The sequence below is a fragment of the Macaca fascicularis genome, chromosome 15 (genome assembly GCF_037993035.2).
Source record: "Macaca fascicularis isolate 582-1 chromosome 15, T2T-MFA8v1.1".
Taxonomy (NCBI): domain Eukaryota; kingdom Metazoa; phylum Chordata; class Mammalia; order Primates; family Cercopithecidae; genus Macaca; species Macaca fascicularis.
This window is the reverse complement of record NC_088389.1, coordinates 3,896,096-3,916,972: the sequence shown is the minus strand read 5'-3', so window position 1 is coordinate 3,916,972 and position 20,877 is coordinate 3,896,096. Positions and strand designations below refer to the sequence as shown.

General features: G+C 51.6%; 1 protein-coding gene and 1 long non-coding RNA gene across 7 annotated transcripts in view; one reads left to right on the top strand and one right to left on the bottom strand.

Annotated features, from left to right (window-relative positions):
- Positions 1-9,326: 9,326 nt before the first annotated feature.
- On the bottom strand, positions 9,327-20,789 carry LOC123569208 (uncharacterized). Of its 4 annotated transcripts, none has more exons than XR_010581332.2 (3): positions 13,396-20,789; positions 10,688-10,751; positions 9,327-9,909 (listed from the first exon to the last, which is right to left on the bottom strand). It is a non-coding gene; the product is annotated as an uncharacterized lncRNA (long non-coding RNA). The 4 variants fall into 4 exon arrangements; XR_012425011.1 differs by having other exon boundaries at positions 9,327-9,623; XR_012425010.1 differs by having other exon boundaries at positions 9,327-10,751; positions 13,396-13,477; positions 13,961-20,789.
- PPP1R26 (protein phosphatase 1 regulatory subunit 26) overlaps positions 20,778-20,877 on the top strand; it is a 19,154-nt gene continuing 19,054 nt past the window's right edge. For all 3 annotated transcript variants that reach the window (XM_074018081.1, XM_045374221.2, XM_074018086.1), the window contains exon 1: positions 20,778-20,824. The gene's annotated coding sequence lies outside the window, so the exon portion shown is untranslated. The remainder of the gene's footprint in view (positions 20,825-20,877) is intronic.

The following is a 20,877-nucleotide window of genomic DNA, read 5'->3' as shown; positions in this document are numbered from 1 at the left end:
TTATGCTTTCTTCGAGTCAGGTTAGGAAGGTCTAATTACACACGGAGTACCACTGACCAGTTCAGAAGTAAAGCTCCACGCACTGTGCGTTATGCGCTGTGTGTGGCCACCCCACAGTCGTGATTAGAGCATTTGCGTCACCTCAAAACTTTCAACCTGCTGCTTTTTAATCAATCTCCTCCTTACCTTCCCAGCCCCAGTTCCGAACACCCACTGATCTGCTTTCTGTTCTTAGAGTTTTGCAGGTTATAGGATTTTGTATAAATAGAATCACACAGTTCATTCTCTGCTCCTTTCAGCGAGGGTCATGTTTCTGAGATTCTCCCATGCTGTGTGTGTCTGCAGTTAATTCCTCTTCAGGGTTGAGGCTGTTTCATTGAATGGAAATATTATCATTTTTTGGACCCATTCTGCAGTTTATAGATATTGGGGCTGTTTTCTGTCTGGGGCTATAATGAATAAATCCCGTCTATGTATCAGCGTGGAAGCTTTTGTGACGATATGTTATTTTAACTGCTCTCAGGTAAATATGTAGGAGTAGAATCCCTGGGTCACATGATGAGTGTATATTTAACTTTATAAGAAACTGCTACACTGTTCTCGGGATTGGCTGCCCCAGTATTGTCCATTTCCACCAGCAGCGTACGAGCGTTGCCACGGCTCCACATCTTCCTCGACACTCAGCATGGCCGACGTTTTCAATTTCAATGACTCTGGTACGTGAGTAGTGGCACTCACTGTGGTTTATGAGGATCCTCTCAAAACCTAAATCTGTGACACTCCTGTCTGCAAACTCTCCCACATCAGGGACAATCTGAACAACACACTAAAGAATGATAGTGGCTGGGCGCGGTGGCTCAAGCCTGTAATCCCAGCACTTTGGGAGGCTGAGGCGGGTGGATCACGAGGTCAGGAGATCGAGACCGTCCTGGCTAACACGGTGAAACTCCGTCTCTACTAAAAATACAGAAAACTAGCCGGGCAAGGTGGTGGGCGCCTATAGTCCCAGCTACTAGGAGGCTGAGGCAGGAGAATGGCGTGAACTCAGGAGGCGGAGCTTGCAGTGAGCCGAGATCGCGCCACTGCACTCCAGCCTGGGCGACAGAGCAAGACTCCGTCTCAAAAAAAAAAAAAAAAAAAAAAAAAAAAAAAAAAAAAAAGAATGATAGTAACTAAATTATAATCCACAAATAATAGTCCACGAGTCTACACTGACATACACACACACAAGTAAGAAGGGTTGGCCAGGTGCAGTGGCTCACGCCTATAATCCCAGCACTTTGGGAGGCTGAGGTGGGTGGATCACCTGAGGTCGGGAGTTAGATACCAGCATGACCAACACCGACGGAGAAACCCCGTCCCTACTAAAAATGCAAAATCAGCCAGGCGAGGTGGCAGGCGCCTGTAAACACAGCTACTCGGGAGGCTGAGGCAGGAGAATTGCTTCAACCCGGGAGGCAGAGGTTGCAGTGAGCTGAGGTCATACCATTGCACTCCAGCCGGGGCAACAAGAGCAAAACTCCATCTCAAAAAAAAAAAAAAAAAAAAAAAGAGAGAGAGAGAGAGAGAGGAAAGTCCTCTTTACATAGAATGCCAACTGATAACTATAGAAGAAAAGATGGTGTCAGAAAAACCATTTGGCAAGTACCATAGTAATAATTTTTTCAGGAAAGACTCATCATTGGATCTAAAACTAGTGAAAAAAATAAGAGAGAATGGCCGGGCGCGGTGGCTCAAGCCTGTAATCCCAGCACTTAGGGAGGCCGAGACGGGTGGATCACGAGGTCAGGAGATCGAGACCATCCTGGCTAACCTGGTGAAACCCCGTCTCTACTAAAACTACAAAACAAAAAACTAGCCGGGCGAGGTGGCGGGCGCCTGTAGTCCCAGCTACTCGGGAGGCTGAGGCAGGAGAATGGCGTAAACCCGGGAGGCGGAGCTGCAGTGAGCTGAGATCCGGCCACTGCACTCCAGCCCGGGCGACAGAGCGAGACTCCGTCTCAAAAAAAAAAAAAGAGAGAGAGAGAGAATGAAAATAACAGATATAAATGTGATTGAATGTGAACATTTGGGTAATTTGGGTTAAGGAGAGAAGGGAAATATTTGTACTATGTTTGCACCTTTTCTTGGTTTTTTTGGGGTTTTTTTTTTGTTTTTTTTTTTGTTTTTTTTGAGACGGAGTCTCGCTCTGTCGCCCAGGCTGGAGTGCAGTGGCCGGATCTCAGCTCACTGCAAGCTCCACCTCCCGGGTTCACGCCATTCTCCTGCCTCAGCCTCCCGAGTAGCTGGGACTACAGGCGCCCGCCACCTCGCCTGGCTAGTTTTTTGTATTTTTAGTAGAGATGGGGTTTCACCGTGTTAGCCAGGATGGTCTCGATTTCCTGACCTCGTGATCCGCCTGTCTCGGCCTCCCAAAGTGCTGGGATTACAGGCTTGAGCCACCGCGCCCGGCTTTTGCACCTTTTCTGTGTGCCTGAAATTATTTTGAAATAACGGGTTTGTAAAATCCCCCAGCCCCGCCTCGCCTCACTGGAGAACCTGCCCGTGCTGCAGCGGCATATTCCCACCGCACTGATTCCCTGTTCACCTGCAACTCAGGGAGGGCAGGGCTGAGCCTTCACTTTGTCTGCATTCAAAAGGCTGGCACCTAGAAGGCCCCAAACCGTTTCCAGGGTTCACCTTTGTTTTCTGTTGGCATCTGCTGTGGTCTGACTCTAAGTCTCTACCAGGTGCTGGGCCAACCCCACGCTCAGGAGCCTCCACTCAGGTGAACATCAGGTGAGCACGCAGAGTTCTATGGCTGTCATTTCCACACGAGCCACGAAGGAAGAGTCCCAGCCAGGTGGAGACTGGCGGGTCGGAGAAGGCTTCTCCCAGACAGGACCTCGCAGATACCCAAGCCCACAGTGAAGCCATATTTCTGCAGCCCCAGCCCCCTTCTCTGCTCCTCAGAGACCCAGGTGCCTTCTCTGCAGGTACTCCACACTGTCACAGACTGCTAGAGAAAGGCTGTGGAGACCTTGGCTGACCCCACGTGTTCCAGATTGGAGAAACTGAGGGCCAGGGTGCAGAAAGGTCTTGCCCAGGGCCTCACAGCAGGTGCAGGTAGAGTGAACAACTGCATCCCCCTGGCTCCAGCCCAGGGACTTCACTTATTTCCTTATCTATTGTTTAAATAACAGCTTTCACACACCATACCATTCCCACATTTAAAGTGTACAATTCAATCACTTTTATATATCCACCGAGTTGCACAATTATTACCACAGTCCATTTTAAGACAATTTCATCACCACAAAGAAAAATCTTTTAACCATCACCTCCCCAGGCCCCTCACCTTCCCATTCCCAGCCTCCAGCAGCCAGTAATCTCCTGTCTCTACAAAGTTCCCTGTTCTGGACATTTCACAGAGATGACTGGCTTCTTTTGCTAATTTTTATTTGGCTTTTAAAAGAGGGCTCCTGTTCTGCCATGGTCCCTCTGGGGTCTCCTGGGTGGAGGTGGAGAGGGTCCCCTCTGAGCTTCCCCTCCCAGGGGCCCCACTCAGAGCATCAGGTCTTAATTTCAGTTGAGGGCAGGGGGGAGCTGGTGCCTCTGGGATGTCTCCTCCAATGACTCATAACTATTGCTCATCAGCTCAACCTCGGAAGCACCTGCAGGGGACAGGACGGCTTAAAGAAATGGGAGTTTACTCCATGTTGGGAGCAAGCCCCCCAAAATCTGGCCATAAACTGACCCCAAAACTGGCCATAAACAAAATCTCTGCAGCACTGTGACATGTCCATAAAGGCCCTAACGCCCAAGCTGGAAGGTTGTGGCGTTACAGGAATGAGGGCAAGGAACACCTGGCCCACCCAGGGCGGAAAATCGCTTAAAGGCATTCTTAAGCCACAAACAATAGCATGAGTGAACTGTATCTTAAGGACGTGTTCCTGCTGCAGTTAACTGGCCCAACCTATGCATTTAATTCAGCCCGTCCCTTCATTTCCCATAAGGGATACTTTTCGTTAATTTAATATCTATAGAAACCATGCTGATGACTGGTTTGCTGTTAATAAATATGTGGGCAAATCTCTGTTTGGGGCTTTCAGCTCTGAAGGCTGTGAGACCCCTGATTCCCCACTTCACACCTCTGTATTTCTGTGTGTGTGTCTTTAATTCCTCCAGCGCCGCTGGGTTAGGGTCTCCCCGACTGAGCTGGTCTTGGCAACTCCAGCCTGGATCCAGAGGACAGAATGGTCATGACTTAGGAACTTTGTAAGGACACTGAGGACATCTGCAATTCACGTGAAAATGGTGCAGATTTTGCCTGAAGAGTCAGCTGATCAGACGCAGGGCACCATGCGCCAATGCACAGCTGCCGTTGGGTTCCGGGGAGCTCAAGGCTCAGGCAGGATCAGCCGGATTGCTGCTGATCTAAAGTAAGGAAATTTCACCCTCTCAGATGTCAGACCTTTTTGACTTTTTCTTCTTTACTTTTACTACTTTTAAAGAAAACCCAATTATTTCCCAACTTAGTCAACATGTAAATATGTCCCAATTTTGTTAACTGTAAGTCACAATTTTGTGGCTGGTGGCCATGACTCTGAATGTCAAGGGCACCATGGTTGTGGGTATAGGCTTGGAGTGAGCACAGCTGTTCACTTTGACTTTATGTCCTTTTGAAGAGGAGGGGGCTTCCCAGATGGTTGTGATGACATTTCCAATATTTAAGACTCCTCCCGAGTCCACCAGCCTGCCCCAAACTGACTCTGGTGGGCACTCCCAGCTGGCTTCCTTTTGCACACTTTTCCACTGGCTGCGAGTGTGGGATGGGACGGGCAGGTGCATACACTGGACTCCATGTATGCAGCCAAATTATCCATCATGTCTCAGCGTAGAATAGAAACATTTTGGGCACGAGACTGTAGTCAAGTATCTCAGCCTTGAGAAGGATTTTAAAATTCTTCTTCCTTTCCCTCCTAGTCTCAGAATGAAGCCTTGAAACATACTTTAAACCCGTTTCCCTCCCTTTCTGCCAGCCACAGTGCTCACTTCTGTGCCTGCTTAGAAATGCCAGGGGCTCGTTTTTAAATAAACCAGGCATAGGACCCAGCTGCGGAATCCTCCCGTCTAGGGGCATTACGAACAACGCGTCCACCACCACCGGACCAAGGTCAAGGTGATGCCAACCGTACCTCCGGATGGGCAATTACTTAAGACACCTGCACCACTACCTCACTCCCACATGTCTCCCACACCGAGTTCTCCTTCCTAAAGCCCTTCACTCAGCCTGGAAAGCTGAGATGGTTCCTTTGAGGCTTCAGTCCGGCCATTCTCCCACCTGCTAGCATGTGAATAAAAGTTGGTTTCCTTTCACCACACCTCGCTTCTCCTGCAGCGAGCAGCCAAACTTGAGTCGGTTACAAGACATCTCTACGTCCCCTGATCCCTCTGCAGGCAGCTAAAGGAGGACGCACACCAGAAGGGAAATGTGGTCGAGCGCGGTGGCTCATGCCTGTAATTGCAGCACTTTGGGAGGCCAAGGCGGGCAGATCTCAAGGTCAGGAGTTCGAGACCAACTTGACCAACATGGTAAAACCTCATCTCTACTAAAAATACAAAAATGAGCCAGGCGTGGTGGCGCACACCCGTAATCCTAGCTACTCAGGAGGCTGAGGCACGAGAATCACTTGAACCCGGGAGGTGGACGATGCAGTGAGCTGTGGTCGTGCCACTCCACTCCAGCCTGGGCAACAGAGTGGGCCTCTGTCTAAAAAAAAAGAAAAATGTAAACCAAGAAATGAGAAGGCAGGGGGGTGAGAAACTGGGGAAGCCACTCAGGGGAGGGACAAGAGGGCCTTGTGGGGGCAGCGGGCTCCTCTCCCACATCTCTTCACTGCCTCGCACTCTACAGGTCTCTGTGGGCCTCACCCCACACGTTTCCAGCTCCAGGTTGGTTTAACTGGTTTACCTCTTTCTCCTCTGTGCTTCCACTTGAATCATTTCTCTTGGCCAATCTCAGCATCCCCTGAGCCTTTCCTTGGCTGTATCCAGGGGCTTTTATGTGAAGTGCACCCCAGTGAATCCGCGATTCCCACGCAGCCTGTCCAGCCGCTCCTTTCCCAAGGGCTCCATTGCTCTGTCAAAGGCTCCATCTTCTCATTCGTTTTATCCATCTTTTCCACTACCCTCGGTGCTTCGCCCAAAGCAAACAGGAAACAGGTCACTGCAGCGACCACTGTCTGGCTGGGGGAAGGTCACTGGGGTCGAAGCCTCAGCCAGGACATTGGACACCCCAGCCAGCAAATGACCCAGACCAGCAGGAGCGTGGGGTGAGGGGCTCTAGAATGAGCGTCAGCCGTGGCGCTGAGGCCACGGTGGTGGTGGGAACTGGCATCTGTGCCATCAGCCCTCCCAGAAATCGTCACTTGAAGAAGCAGCGACAGGACAGGCTGGACTCCGTCCGTGCGGGGCAGGAGGGAAAGAAAGATGCTGCCGTCCCCCGGGGTGACCTCAGACAGTTCTGTCTCTACCCCCAGCTTCCCGTGTCTTCTGCCGTGTCTTCCGCAGGAGGACATTCACCTGCTGCCGGAGCTGCCAGACCTGGCAGGAGCTCACAGCCCAGGGGCAGATCTCAGCTACTGAGGAATGGGAGTCGGTGGGTGATCCCGGCTCTCTCAGCCCTCAGAGGGACGTTCCGAGGCATGTTCCCCGCGGCCTCCAGGAGCCTGAGCCCAGCTGCCCATGGCCGTCACCCTTCCACTGGCTTTCCTCCCCCGATGTCTCACACCCTTCCCTCACTGGGCCTCCTGGGGTCTCTGGTCCCTAGGTCCTCATCTCAGGGTCTGGGGGGATCCCAGCAGTAAGTGCTAAATAACCCACGGCAGGGAATATGACTGCTTCTCTCTGGGAGAAAGAAGATGGAGGCGGGTCTCCTGCAAATGTGGGTGTAACGCTTCCTTTAGAAGGTTGAATCTGTGCAAAGCGCCTGCAGTGGGGAAAGCAGTGGATGCAGCCAACCCCCGGGGAGGCAGAAGAGGGAGAACGTGAGGGATGAGCTCTTGAAGGTAGGCGGGTGGGCTATGGGGGTTTCTGGCTCCATTATTCAAACCATACTAGGAAACCACCAGAGGCTTTTTTTTTTTTTTTTTTTTAGCTTAATGAATTCTTTCTTTTTTTTCTTTTCTTTTTTTTGAGACAGAGTCTTACTTTGTCGCCAGGCTGGAGTGCAGTGGCGCCATCTCCGCTCACTGCAACCTCTGCCTCCATGGTTCAAGCGATTCTCCTGCCTCGGCCTCCTGAGTAGCTGGGATTACAGGCACGCGCCACCACACCCAGCTAATTTTTGTATTCTTAGTAGAGACAGGGTTTCATCATGCTGGCCAGGATGGTCTCGAACTCCTGACCTCATGATCTGCCCGCCTCAGTCTCCCTAAGTGCTGGGATTACAGGCATGAGCCACTGCACCTGGCCTTTTTTTTTTTTTTTTTAAGTCAGTGGGGGAGTGCAGTGGAACAATCACAACTCACTGCAGCCTTGACCTCCTGGGCTCAAGCGATCCTCCTGTCTCAGCCTCCAGAGTAGCTAAGGCTACAGGTGCACATCACCATGCCCTGCTGATTTTTAAATCTTTTGTAGAGATGAGGTCTCACTATGTTGCTCAGGCTGGTCTCAAACTCCTGGGCTCAAGCGATGCTCCCACCTTAGCCTCCCAAAGCCTGGTATTACAGGCATGAGCTGTGAGCCCAAACCAACCATCGCATCCCCTGTGACTTGCACGTATAGGCCCAGATGGCCTGAAGTAACTGAAGAATCACAAAAGAAGTGAAAATGCCCTGCCCCTGCCTTAACTGATGACATTCCACCACAAAAGAAGTGAAAATGGCCGGTCCTTGCCTTAAGCGATGACATTATCTTGTGAAATTCCTTCTCCTGGCTCATCCTGGCTCAAAAAGCTCCCCCACTGAGCACCTTGTGACCCCCCACTCCTGCCCACCAGAGAACAACCCCCTTTGACTGTAATTTTCCTTTACGTACCCAAATCCTATAAAACGGCCCCACCCTCATCTCCCTTCGCTGACTCTCTTTTCGGACTCAGCCCACCTGCACCCAGGTGATTAAAAAGCTTTAGTGTAGCCGGGCGAGGTGGCGGGCGCCTGTAGTCCCAGCTACTCGGGAGGCTGAGGCAGGAGAATGGCCTGAACCCGGGAGGCGGAGCTTGCAGTGAGCTGAGATCCGGCCACTGCACTCCAGCCTGGGCGACAGAGCAAGACTTCGTCTCAAAAAAAAAAAAAAAAAAAAAAAAGCTTTACTGCTCACACAAGCCTGTTTGGTGGTCTCTTCACACGGACGTGCATGACATGAGCCACCGTGCCCGGCCAAGCTTCATGGACTTCAACAGGGCAGACACTTTTTATCACCACCACGAAAGCCAAGAGCTTTGCCAGCCACTCCAGACCCCCTCCACGGCACCCCCATGGCCACAGCCCTCTGCCAGCCCCCAAAGTCACCACCGTCCTGACAGGATCTTGTCTCCCTTGTGCTTCTCTACACTTTCATTTAGGTCAAATTATTTAATATCTCCATCTTTAAACATGACAGGTTAGTCAGGGCCACTTTTGTATCTGATGCGTCTTTTAAATCTCTTTTCCCCTACAGGTTCCACGCCATCCCTTTCTTTTCCTTACAGCTGATCTGGGGAAGCCCTGGGGCCACCCCCTGCCAAGTTCCCCACAGTGACAGTGTTGTTGGCTGCCCACCGCCCCCCCCCCCCAGCTCACAGATCAACACCCTATCCCTTGTCCAGTGGGTTTCCTGCAAGGAGGCAGCTGGAGCTAGTGGCTGGGGTCAGGGGCTCCATCGCACTCAGGCCCTGTGGCTCTTTATCGGGGCACAGAAGCCTGATGCTCCCCTTTTTCGAGGGTCAGTGGCTACATTACCTACACTCATTCATTCTATTCTTTTTTTTTTGAGACAGAGTCTCCCTCTGTCACCCAGGCTGGAGTGCAGTGGCACAATCATGGCTCACTGCAACCTCCACCTCCCGGGTTTGAGCAATTCTCCTGCCTCAGCCTCCCGAGTAGCTGGGATTACAGGCATGTGCCACCACGCCCAGCTAATTTTTGTATTTTTAGTAGAGATGGGGCTTCACCATGTTGGTCAGGCTGGTCTCGAACTCCTGACCTCGTGATCCGCCCGCCTTGGCCTCCCAATCTTTTTTCATTTATTAGTTGGACTGCTTAAAAAAAAAAAAAAACTCCCTGATATGGGCAGGAACAATGCTAAATTTTTACTCACCTGTCTCTAAGATAATGAATTGATTGTTAGCCTCCAAAGATGATCAATTTGTTTTCTTTCTCTTTTTTTAATCATTTTTTTAAGATTACAGTGAACTCATGGACTTAAACTTCTTGATGGGTTTTGAGTCACTGCAATTATCCTCACCAAATCTCAAGCTGTCCCATCTCTGGCACGTGGGGCCTCTTCAAGTTTTCCTCTCATATTTGTTTGTCCGTTTGTTTGTTTTTGGATGGCCAGCAGGAGAGCATCCACAGTCCGTCTCTCCAGCCACGGAGGAAGATGACAGGACCTCCGTCAAGGTGAGATCCAGGTCGGCAGCCTCTGGTTCCCCTGCAGTTAGGCTGGAAGGTAAGCCCTCTGAGTCGGCCCCTGGGGTGGGAGCACCAACTCCAGAATACACTTTAAACCTATCCCCGCAAATCAGGGTCTCAGGTTCCATGTTACCCTATCCGTCTGAGGTTTTTAATTAAGTCTTGACACCAGTGGGTAAGAAAACTAGAAGGCATTGTCAGGGTAGAGATGAAACCGCCATTGCAAAATTATGAGCCAGTGAAAGAGACAACCAACTCCACTTGCTTCTAAGCTCCAAGCTGTCCTTGTTCATTCCTGGGTGTCAGGCTGAACTCACTTTGGGAGGAATTTAGTTTACATTAATAGTTTACAGTTTGATATAAAGAGAGTAACAGCCCTTTCCCAAAACAAACCCCCTTCTTGCCTGGGGACTAGACTGCCTTTGTAGGACTAACAGATTAGCCACAAGATTAGAAATTATGGTTTCGGCGTCATATAGCGGGAGGCTGCAAGATTCTGACTCCCCAAACTGCTCCTGGAGATAAAATCACGACTGTAAAACCTAAGACCAGTGCTTGAGGTATTTTGCAGACCCTGCAGTCGATGGATCAGCTGGCACCACCCAGATCGACAAACTGGCTCATCTGATCTTGTGGGCCCCACCCAGGAACTGACTCAGTGGAAGAAGACAGCTCCGACTCCCCATTTCATTTCCGACCAGTCAGCACTCCCGGCTCGCTGGCTTCCCCCACCCACCAACGTTGTCCTTAAAAACTCTCATCCCTGAAAGCTCCGGGAAACTGATTTGAGTAATGATAAGACTCTGGTCTCCTGCACAGCCGGCTCTGCATGAATTATTCTTTCTCCACTGCAATTCCTCTGTCTTGATCAAACGGCTCTGTCTACACAGCAGGCAAGGTGAGCTCCTTGGGCGGTTACAGAGGTTGTAATGTATTCATCACATTTTTACAAGTTTGACTAAGACAGGGTAAGAGTCCTGGGTTTGGAGCAGGACATTTTGAATGGAGCTTTCTTTGCCATCAGTCCGGCCATATGACCCAGGGTCTCTGGACTCCCAGGGACACAGGCAGCCCAAAAGGCAGTTCTGTCTTACCTCAAGCCCAGGAAGACAAGATAATATGCTGGGATAATCCCTGAGAAGTTTCCTTCTCCTCCACCTTAAAGAAGTAAAAGGAAAATAAAAATCTCAGGACCCCAAACTCACTATGCCAAAAAGAAGAGTTAAGATTGGGAACTGGGTCACCCAAAACTACCTCCCAGTTTCTTCCTAAATAGACAGATGCAAAGACAGAAGGCCACTCCCCTCCCCAGGGGGCCTCCCCCACTGTTTGCTCACAAGGAAATACCTTGTCCTCCCCAAGATCTTTTTTTTTTTTTTTTTTTTTTTTTGAGATGAAGTTTTGCTCTTGTTGCCCAGGCCGGAGTGCAGTGGCATGGTCTGGGCTCACTGCAGCCTCCACCACCTGGGTTCAAGTGATTCTCCTGCCTCAGCCTCCCGAGTAGCTGGGACTACAGGCGCGTGCCACCACGCCTGGCTAATTTTTGTATTTCTAGTAGAGATGGGGTTTCACCATGTTGGCCACGCTGGTCTCAAACTCCTGACCTCAGGTGATCTGCCTGCCTCGGCCTCCCACAGTGCTGGGATTACAGGCCACACATTTTTTTTTTTTCTTTTCCTAGAACTTTGTCCTAAAACAGAGTTCTATTGAATTTCACCCTGACAATGTAAATTAACAGCTTATCTGCACAGGTAAGGGACGAAGACCCGACTAGAAGTCTTCCCTCCGCTCACTGGAGACAAACTCATCTTTGACTCCCTCCTCTACTGTTCTTCCCAGGTAAAGATGCAGGTTCGCAGAGCACAGGATGAATGCACAGTTTACTGTTCCTCTTCCCCCTTTCACATGTAAAACGGGGATTCAGGGAAGGCTCATCAACACCTCAAAAGAATGCAACTGCTGGCCTCTTTTATCTATCCTCCCATTTTTTTCTGTCCATTTTTCCCTACTGCCTGCTCTTTTCTCTTTGAATACTGAAGTATTCACACCTTCTTTGGAAATCGTGCAGGCCACAGCTCCTCCTGTGCTCCTTCGGACCCACCCAGCCCGCGGAGCCCATCCTTTTCCTGAAGTTGGGGATCCGGTGTGTTACCGACACTTTCTCCTGGGCACATCCTCAACCCCGGCAAAATAAACCTCTCAATTGACGGAAGCTCCTCAGCCATTTTATTTGGTGTACAAAGCACAGGCTCATCTTCCTGTGTCTATCCCGGGGTTTGGGGGCAGCAGAGCTCCGCCTCCATAGTCTTCAGGATCTGTTCAGCTGGTTCAGCCTCAGGGCCAGGCTGGGTCCTCTGCACCCCACGCTGTGTCCTCTGTCTATCGCAATGACCCAGACAGGGCTGCTTCTCAGATGGCTCTGAAAAAATGTTTCGGGGTGTCTGGGGACCGTGCAATACCTTCCTCCACGCTCAGATTCCAGGGTTCTCCCTTGACCATGGACCACTTCCTGGACACGGCTGCAGAAATTAGCCAGGCATGGTGGCACGCGCCTGTAGTCCCAGCTACTCGGCTTCCTAGACACGGCTGCAGACAGCTGTCACCTCCCTAAGCTGAGCCTTAAAGACCAAGGACCCACTTTCCCAGTCTGCTCTTGATTCTTCAGAATTTTCACAAAGCTGGGCCGGGCGCGGTGGCTCACGCCTGTAATCCCAGCACTTTGGGAGGCCAAGGCGGGAGGATCGTCTGAGGTCAGGAGACCAGCCTGGCCAACACGGGGAAACCCCGCCTCTACTAAAAATACAAAAATTAGCTTGGCGTGGTGGCCAGCACCTGTAATCCCAGCTACTCGGGAGGCTGACACAGGAGAATCGCTTGAATCCTGGAGGTAGGGGCTGCAGTGAGCCGAGATCGCACCACTGCACTCTAGCCTGGGGACAGAGCAAGACTCCATCTCAAAAAATAATAATAATAATAATAATTCTGTGCTGGTTTCCTTTTCTTCCTCCACGCCAGAGCCCAGAGGCTGTGGTCTACAGCTGCCGGCCATGCCCCTGCCTCCGTGGAGACTTGGGATTGTGTCAGATGTCCTGCTCCATCCTTTAAGAGCAAGAGTGGCATTTTCACCAAGGGTATGCACGGCTTTCCACCCCCTTTCATCCTGGGTGACAGAGGCTGCAGATAATCACAGCCTGGGATTCGAGGGTGCCTGACTAGTTGTCACCTCTCTCCCCCGACTCAGATGGTCTGCTTCTGAGCCCGTCTTCTGTTGTAAAACTTACTCCTGAACGCCTTCACTTGATTCCGAGCAAAACGTCACAGTTCATACTGTGTTGATGCGCACAAGCTGTAGGTAGACGGCACACAGCACAAAAATAGCTCGCCTCTGCCCAACTGTTAACCAGGCAGCTGGTCACCCAGCTCAGCTACCTGCATAAAAGCCTCGGTGATCCCCATGGCCCACACTGGAAGTTCTCCAGCGACTTCCACGCTAAGAACTACGTCTAGGGTTTACATCTTTCTTACTGGCCAACCTCCTTTTGCCTTCAGGAGCGTGACTGAACAACCTCTTAGATTGTAACCGGAGACGCCGGTTTCAGAACGCAGGTGGAAAGGTCCGCAGCTGCTGCCACAGAAACAAGAAGGGGTCTCCGGGCAACAGGCTTGGTCTGGGAGTGCTTTCGCCTCTGTCCCCCAGCTCTCCCCTCTGGGCAATGGGCTTGGAATGGGAGTGTTCACCTCCGCACCCACAGCTGTCTCCATGCATGCGCCACCTCCGCAGGGGCCTGGCAGGGCAGCTCACCTGTGCTTTGCTCCCATCCTGGTCATCGAGGTGAGTCAGATGTAGGGGCGACCACACAGTAGCACTCCGCTCATCGGTCCCACTTGTGAAACAAAACACTGCTGATCAAAAACTTAAAAAGGAAAACAGAACAATCAAAAGCCCAGACTCCCAGGGAAATGCTACATCTGAACTTCTGATTCAAGGGACGAAAAAAAACCAAAGCAGCCGCCCTCCCCAGGATCTGCCGGCCCCAATCTGTGCGCACCCTTAGTTCCCAACCATCTCTGCAAGGAAGACCCTTGGAAAGGGGTCTCCCTCCTCACTGAACCCACCATCACAGATGGGACCTTCTGAAGCCCACAGGTGGCAAAGGGAGCCCACCCTAAGGTCCAGCTTTGTGTGCGGCCACAAGTAGATTCCATGCCATCTCGCTTCCCTTTCTAACATGAGCTCGGGGTGTCATGATCCATCAAAGTAGACCTTACCATCTCCTTTCCTGACTAGCAGGCTGAGAGAAAAGTGGGCAGATGTTTCTCCCCGGGAAATACTGCTGCATTGTGGCAGGAGTGGTTTTGAAGGTTACCTTAGGTTGAAGCTAGGCAGTGTCTTCTGGGTCATAGAGGGGTTTGGGACACCTGCCTCTTCCGGATGCTCAGCCCTCAATGCCTTCTGGCCTTGGATGGTCCTAGGCTGGTGCAAGGTACAGCTTCCAGGCAGTCCTACTTTTCTCTACAGCGCCAAACTAACTGCTACATACAAAAAAAATCTATAGATTTATATTTCAGACAGGGTCTTGCTCTGTTGCCCAGGCTGCAGTGCAGTGGCACGATCAGAGCTCACTGCAGCCTCAATTTCCTGGGCTCAAGCAATCCTCCCACGTCAGTCTCCTGAGTAGCTGGGTCCACAGATGTAGGTAGAAATATATACATGCATATTTTTTTTCTTTTTTTTTAGAGACAGAGTCTTGCTATGTTGCCCAGGCTGGTCTCAAACTTCTGGGCTCAAGCGATCCGCCTGCCTCAGCCTTCCAAAGTGCTGAGATTACACGCGTGAGCCACTGTGCCCAGCCAGAAACTACAAATCTGTATCAAGACTTGCAGAGGCTCCTTACCCTCCCCTACCTCAGAATAAAGTGATTCAGGACATCATGAGTAGGTTTGCATACAAAAACATCAAATGTTCTGTATTGCCTTTCCAAAACTACAAGAACGTGCAGTAGAGACCCTCTTCTTTCTGCCAAAGGGAAACTGAAATAGAATCATTTCCATGGATCTAGGGGAAATTTTTGAGACTCAAGAAAACTGTGACCTTTCTCATTTTTACTCTGCACCACCTTCATATAACAAGAGTGTGGAAACGTGAGAGGAAGAAACTGTTTCCCTCATCACATTGGCCATCACTTTAACCTTGACTGCTAACATCCTATTTCAGAGTTGTAAAGCTAAGTCTTATCAGCTTATCATTCCTGATACAGCTTCACCAGCCTCTTCCACTGAACATGGTTGAGATAACATTTCTTAGAGAGACTTAACAAGTGAACTACCTCTCTGCCTAAGAGATGAAGAAAATGAGCTTCTAGCAGAGTTTCTGAAGTAAGAGATTCCAATGGCTGCTTCCCAAGGAAGGAGGGTCCTGGGGAAGTTGGGGTGACACAGGGCAGCTGCCTCGGCCCCCTTCAGGGCAGGAGAACTCCATGGTCCCCGGCTGCCCAGCCCAAATGACACGCCCAGGCTGAGGTCCCCCAGGGGCAGCTGAAGCCTCCATTGTGGCCATGTGACCTCTCGGCTACCCCCTGCCCCATCCTGTCCTGGGGGTGCCCCGGCCAAACCCTCACACATGACCTTCTCAAGTCCATGCAGCTCCCCTGCCCTGGGCAGGCTCCTGTCCAAGAGGTCGTCTGGGTCAGAGATGCTCACTTCCTTTGGCCTTTGTCACCTTTGCCTTTTCTCTGCAAGGTTTTCCTGCCTTTGAGGAGGGGGCCACCTGTCCCACCACACTCCTGCTGACCCCTCCAGGCCCTCCTGTTTGAGGAGAGGAGCAAACATAGCAACAGTGTCTAGTAAGAATAAGGGCCCTCGCCCAATGTATTTTCTGCAAGGAATCAGAGCAAGAAAGTCATTTTTCTCCCAGATCCTGAATTGGAGGCATCCTGCTCTTGAATAAATCCAAGGTGACGTGTCCTCGTTTCCCAATGACGCGGGGCCTCCTGAATAATTCTGTCTTGGGGGGCCTATTTTCCGCTTCGGTTTAAAATGCTCCCTCATAAACAGATCATCATCAAATCACGTTGTCTCCTGACATTATAAGTAATAAATTGGGTAAAATTCACGCCAGGAAAATTCTAAGAACATAACGATCAAGAAATGAATCCACATAAAGCCATTGAGAGTCATTTCTGGGGTAAATGGTTTCGAAAATTCTTTCGCAGAAATAGAATTTCTAAAGACTGAATCAAGTGGGCTCCTTGGACCCGGGTGGGAAGGGACTGGCCCCCTTTCTGCGGACTCTGGGTCAGGATGGAGAGCGTCAGCTGCCTCACCTGGTGGCAGGTCTCCATGGACAGGTAAGCGTTTGCAGGGCTGTGCTCATGGTCATGAATATTCATGTCCTTCTGTTAAACAGCCTATATGTGTCGGTTTATGTACAAAGGAGAGGAGAGCTCACCGTTCTATTTTTTATTTTATTTATTATTTATTTATTTTGAGACGGAGTTTTGCTCTTGCTACCCAGGCTGGAGTGCAATGGTGCAACCTCGGCTCACCGCAACCTCCACCTATGGGGCCCAAGCAATTCTCCTGCCTCAGCCTCCAGAGTAGCTGGGATTACAGGCACCCACCACCACGCCTGGCTAATTTTTTTTTTGTATTTTTAGTAGAGACGGGTTTTCACCACGTTGGCCAGGCTAGTCTCAAACTCCTGACCTCAAGTGATCCACCCACCTCCACCTCCAACTCCCGAAGTGCTGGGATTACAGGCGTGAGACCGGTATGCTCACTGTTTTGAAATTTTAAATGGTATAAAAGAAGACAACACCAAAAGACAACACCAAAACGTCCCCTCCCCCTTGCTGGCCTTCCGCTCAGGCCGCTCACCTGGGTCCCAACATCTTCGTGCGTGTTCTGCCAGGTGGCGCGCCAGCCCACTCTGCCTCTGAACGTGTACTGGGGTGACACTTCACATCATTCTGCTGCAAGCTTTTTCCATTTTCTTACGCTCCCTGGACTCCTTCCACACTGGGGCACATGGACCTACCTCCCTTCCAGCAGAGGCCCAGCGGTGCAGGAGGTACCAGGGTTCATTTCGCTGTCCCCATCTGGTCACTTAGGGGGCTCCGCTTTGACAAGGTTGGAGCAGTCCTCGTCAGCGCATGCCTGGACAAACTGTGTGCACGTAACTTCAGGACGAAGGGCTAAGCAACACTCAAATGTGACTTGTACTTTATAGTTAACAGACACAGCAAGATGACCTCCCAACAGACACTGTGTCCTCGTGCCAGCAGGGTCTCGGGTGCCTTCATCCTTGTGTCCTCCCGGGGGACTGTGGAAGCTTCCTTGTGTGGTGGGGAAATGCTGCCTTCTTTCATTTGAGTTTCTTTGTTTTTGTTTTTGTTTTGAGACAGTCTCCCATGCTTGGTTCAAGCGATTCTCCTGCCTCAGCCTCCTGAGAGCTGGGATTACAGGCGTGCACCACCAGACCCAGCTAATTTTTTTTTTTTTTGTTTTTTGTTTTTTGAGACGGAGTCTCACTCTGTCTCCCAGGCTGGAGTGCAGTGGCCAGATCTCAGCTCACTGCAAGCTCCACCTCCCGGGTTTAGGCCATTCTCCTGCCTCAGCCTCCCGAGTAGCTGGGACTACAGGCGCCCGCCACCTCACCCGGCTAGTTTTTTGTATTTTTTAATAGAGACGGGGTTTCACCAGGTTAGCCAGGATGGTCTCGATCTCCTGACCTTGTGATCCACCCGTCTTGGCCTCCCAAAGTGCTGGGATTACAGGCTTGAGCCACCGCGCCCGGCCTTTTTTTTTTTTTTTAAGTAGAGACAGGGTTTCAACATGCTGGCCAGGCTGGTCTCCAACTCCTGATCAGGCGATCCGCCCTCCTCGGCCTCCCAAAGTGCTGGGTTTACAGGCGTGAGCCACCGAGCCCAGCCCTTGAGTTTTCTTTAATTATGACAATGTCACTAATTCTGTAAAGGAAAATAGCCACAGAGGGACTGACTGCTGGCTTTTCTCATGAGCTCAGACTTTGGTCCCCAGCAGGCCCTCAGCCATCTCTCCCAGGTGCTCTCTCCACTCCACATGGAGAGTGACCTTGATGTGGTCCCACTGGACTCTTTGTGCCCTTCACAGAAGGCCAAGCGGAGGCCCAGAGGGGAGCAACAGCCACACAGGGGCCCAAGAGCCCACCAGAGCTCCTCAGGTGAGACATGAAGCCCTCTGCACCTGTCCCTGCTGCCACCGCCCATCCACCATGGACAGCAGAGCCCTGGGCTAGGTGGAAAGATGCCAGGAGTCCTCACTTCCTCCATGGCAGATAATGAAGGTGACCCTGTGTGTGACCCCCGGAGGCACCAACTGCACAGCGAGGAGCCTGACTAGGGAGTCCCAAGGCCAAGGCCAGCGCCTCTCACAACAGGAGAGTCTGACAATGACAGACGCCCCCTCCTTGTTCCTCCAATGAAGGCCTCACAACGCACTGTTGAGGCCTCCTAAGAATTTGATAAAAAAATAAAAAGCACCAAACAACCAATCTCTGAACGTCGGTAGCTTCAAAAAGGAGTACAAGTGCTTGCTGTTTTGAGAAACTGTTTATTACGTGCCATACACTCTGGCCCAGGAATCTCCCGAAAGCCCTAGGTCACACTCCTCCATGCCCTACGCTGCTCTCTTACTTTGGAATGCAGGGATTAAATTGGTGAATGATTACGAAATCTTAGAGTGGTAAAAGCTATCCCAGGCCTTACCCCAAAGCCAGAAACCACAAAAGAAAACTTGATAGATTTAGCTACAGAAGAACTTTAAACCTCTACGTAGTAAAAAAATAAAAAGGCCAGACACAGTAGCCCACATCTGTAATCCCAGCACTTTGGGAAGCCAAGGAGGGTGGATCACTCAAGCCCAGGAGTTCAAGGCCAGCCTGGGGAACGTGGCAAAACCCTATCTCTACAAAAACAAAAACAAAAAAAACTAGCCAGGCGTGGTGGCTTGCACCTGTAGTCCCAGCTACTGGGGAGGCTGAGGTGGGAGGATCACCTGAGCCTGGGGAGGTTGAGGCTGCAGTGAGCTGTGATCAAGCCAGTACACTCCAGCCTGAGTATACACAGAGTAAGCCCTGTCTCAAAAAACAAAAAAAGTTAAAAAAAAACAAAATCCAAAGTCAAAAGAAAAATGACAGAAAACTAAATGCAATGTACAAGAGTATACTGTACTACTGTATAATACTCTGTGTTATTGTACTGTTGTACAAAACAGTTTGTTGTTGTTGTTGTTTTTTGAGACAGAGTCTCGCTCTGTCGCCCAGGCTGGACTGTAGTGGCACGATGCCGGCTCACTGAAACCTCCACCTCCTGGGTTCAAGCAATTCTCCTGCCTCAGCCTCCTGAGTATCTGGGATTACAGGCACCCGCCACCACACCCAGTTAATTTTTGTATTTTTAGTAGAGATGAGGTTTCATCATGTTAGCCAGGCTGGTCTCAAACTCCTGACTTCAGGTGATCTGCCCACCTTGGCCTCCCAAAGTGCTGGGATTACAGGCGTGAGCCACCGCGCCCGTCCACACATTGCATTTACACTCTTGTACAGAGTAGCATATGGAACAGAGAAGGGCTAAATTCCTTACAGTAACAAGCTCTTGGAATCCCTAAGAAAAAGACACACAGCCCAACAGAAAAACAAAAAATGGGCAAAGAACATAGACAGGCAATTTTCCAAATGGCCAATAATAAAATGAAAAGATGTTCAACATCACCAGCAGTCAAAGAAATTAGGATTCCAGTGATGAAAAGGGCTGTTTCGCCTATCAGACTGCCAAAGACATAATGCAATGACAGCATCTCAGGGCTGGCAAAAGGACAGGCAAGCGGGCATGCCCGCTCACCAGTGAGTGGACGGCAGGCTGGTCCCGTGTTTCTGGAGGGCATTTTGGCAAAACGCAGCATAGTCTTTGGTCCGCCGGCCTCTTCTAGGGATTTGCCCGCAGGAAACGCTCAGAGCTGCTCTAAGGACGCATCAGGAAAGCTGTTCACCACAGCACTGTTTTAAAACCTGTGAAGCAGCACGCCAAAACCTTAACAGTCCCTGTCTCTGGAAAGTCATCTTATTCATTAGATCATCTCCCCCAAAGTTTGGTAATGAAAGAGTATTATTTTATGAGAAAAAAAAATTGTTTTTTGAAAAAATTCACGAAAGCATTAAAACAATGCTTTAATGGGTTTCCTAACCCCAAAATTGGCCCTCCAGCTTCCCAGGCTGGCATGACTAGAAGCACCTCTCCAAGGCAAGTCTCTGATTTTGATCCTATCAAATTTCTGACACTTTCTAGACAGGAACCGAACCCACAAATTCATCTCCCAGACACGTGTGGATCAGGGCCCAGGGGGCTTAGAGAAGCAGCGCGGTGCCCTGCGCACCATCTGCCCCTTCCACGAGTGGGCGCTGAGGGAGGATCCAGTCGGGTCTGCCCGTTCCCCGCCGCCTGGGGATGCTGAGCACACCCGGGCCACCGGCCACCGCCAACCTCGGGCACACACCCTGGACCTTTTATAAAACAAACCGGGAAAGACTCAAGGTCACATGGTCAGTGCGCAGCAGAAGCAGAAACAGCAGCGGCCTCAAGGTCCAGGGCAGTTCCTAGAAACTGTTCCCTCCCCCGAACCTGGCGGCAGGTGTGCTCCAGGAGCCGCCGCCCCGGGCAGGCCGTGCATCCACTCCCCGCCGCAAGCTCGGGTGGGGCAGCCACGGGGACACGCGGAGGCCGCCCCCGACCCCAGCCCAAGGCCGTGGGGCTGGAGGGGCGGGCAGGCCCGGCTCAGCCCGGAGCCCCCCCTGAACTTCGGGGAGGAACTCTGCTGGCGGCCGGGGCCCCGCACGCTCCCTCCCCGCGGCCCCGAGCGCTTTCCCACGGCCACGCCCCCCGCGCCCAGAACTTCCCGGCGACCCCGCGCCCCCTGCGCGCCCCCCGGAGGCAGCCGCGGCACTGGAGCCGGGCAGCACGGAGCTCGGTCCGACCCAAGCGGCTTCGCCCCGCACCCCCGCGGAGGGGGCCGCGTCCGAACCCGGCAGGGCGGGGCGGGGGCGTCCCCGGGGCGCCGGCGCTGCGGCAGGTGGGCGCGCTCTCGCGGGCGGGGGTCCGGCCGGGCCGCGCGCCTCCCCCGGAACTCGGCCGTGCCATTCCCATGATGCCCAGCCACGGGCACGGCTTCCGGAGCGCGGCCGCCGCCGCCACCGCCCGGTAGGTCGCGGGGAGGGGGCGGCCTGGGGGGGTCGCCCCGCCCCCCGCCCCGC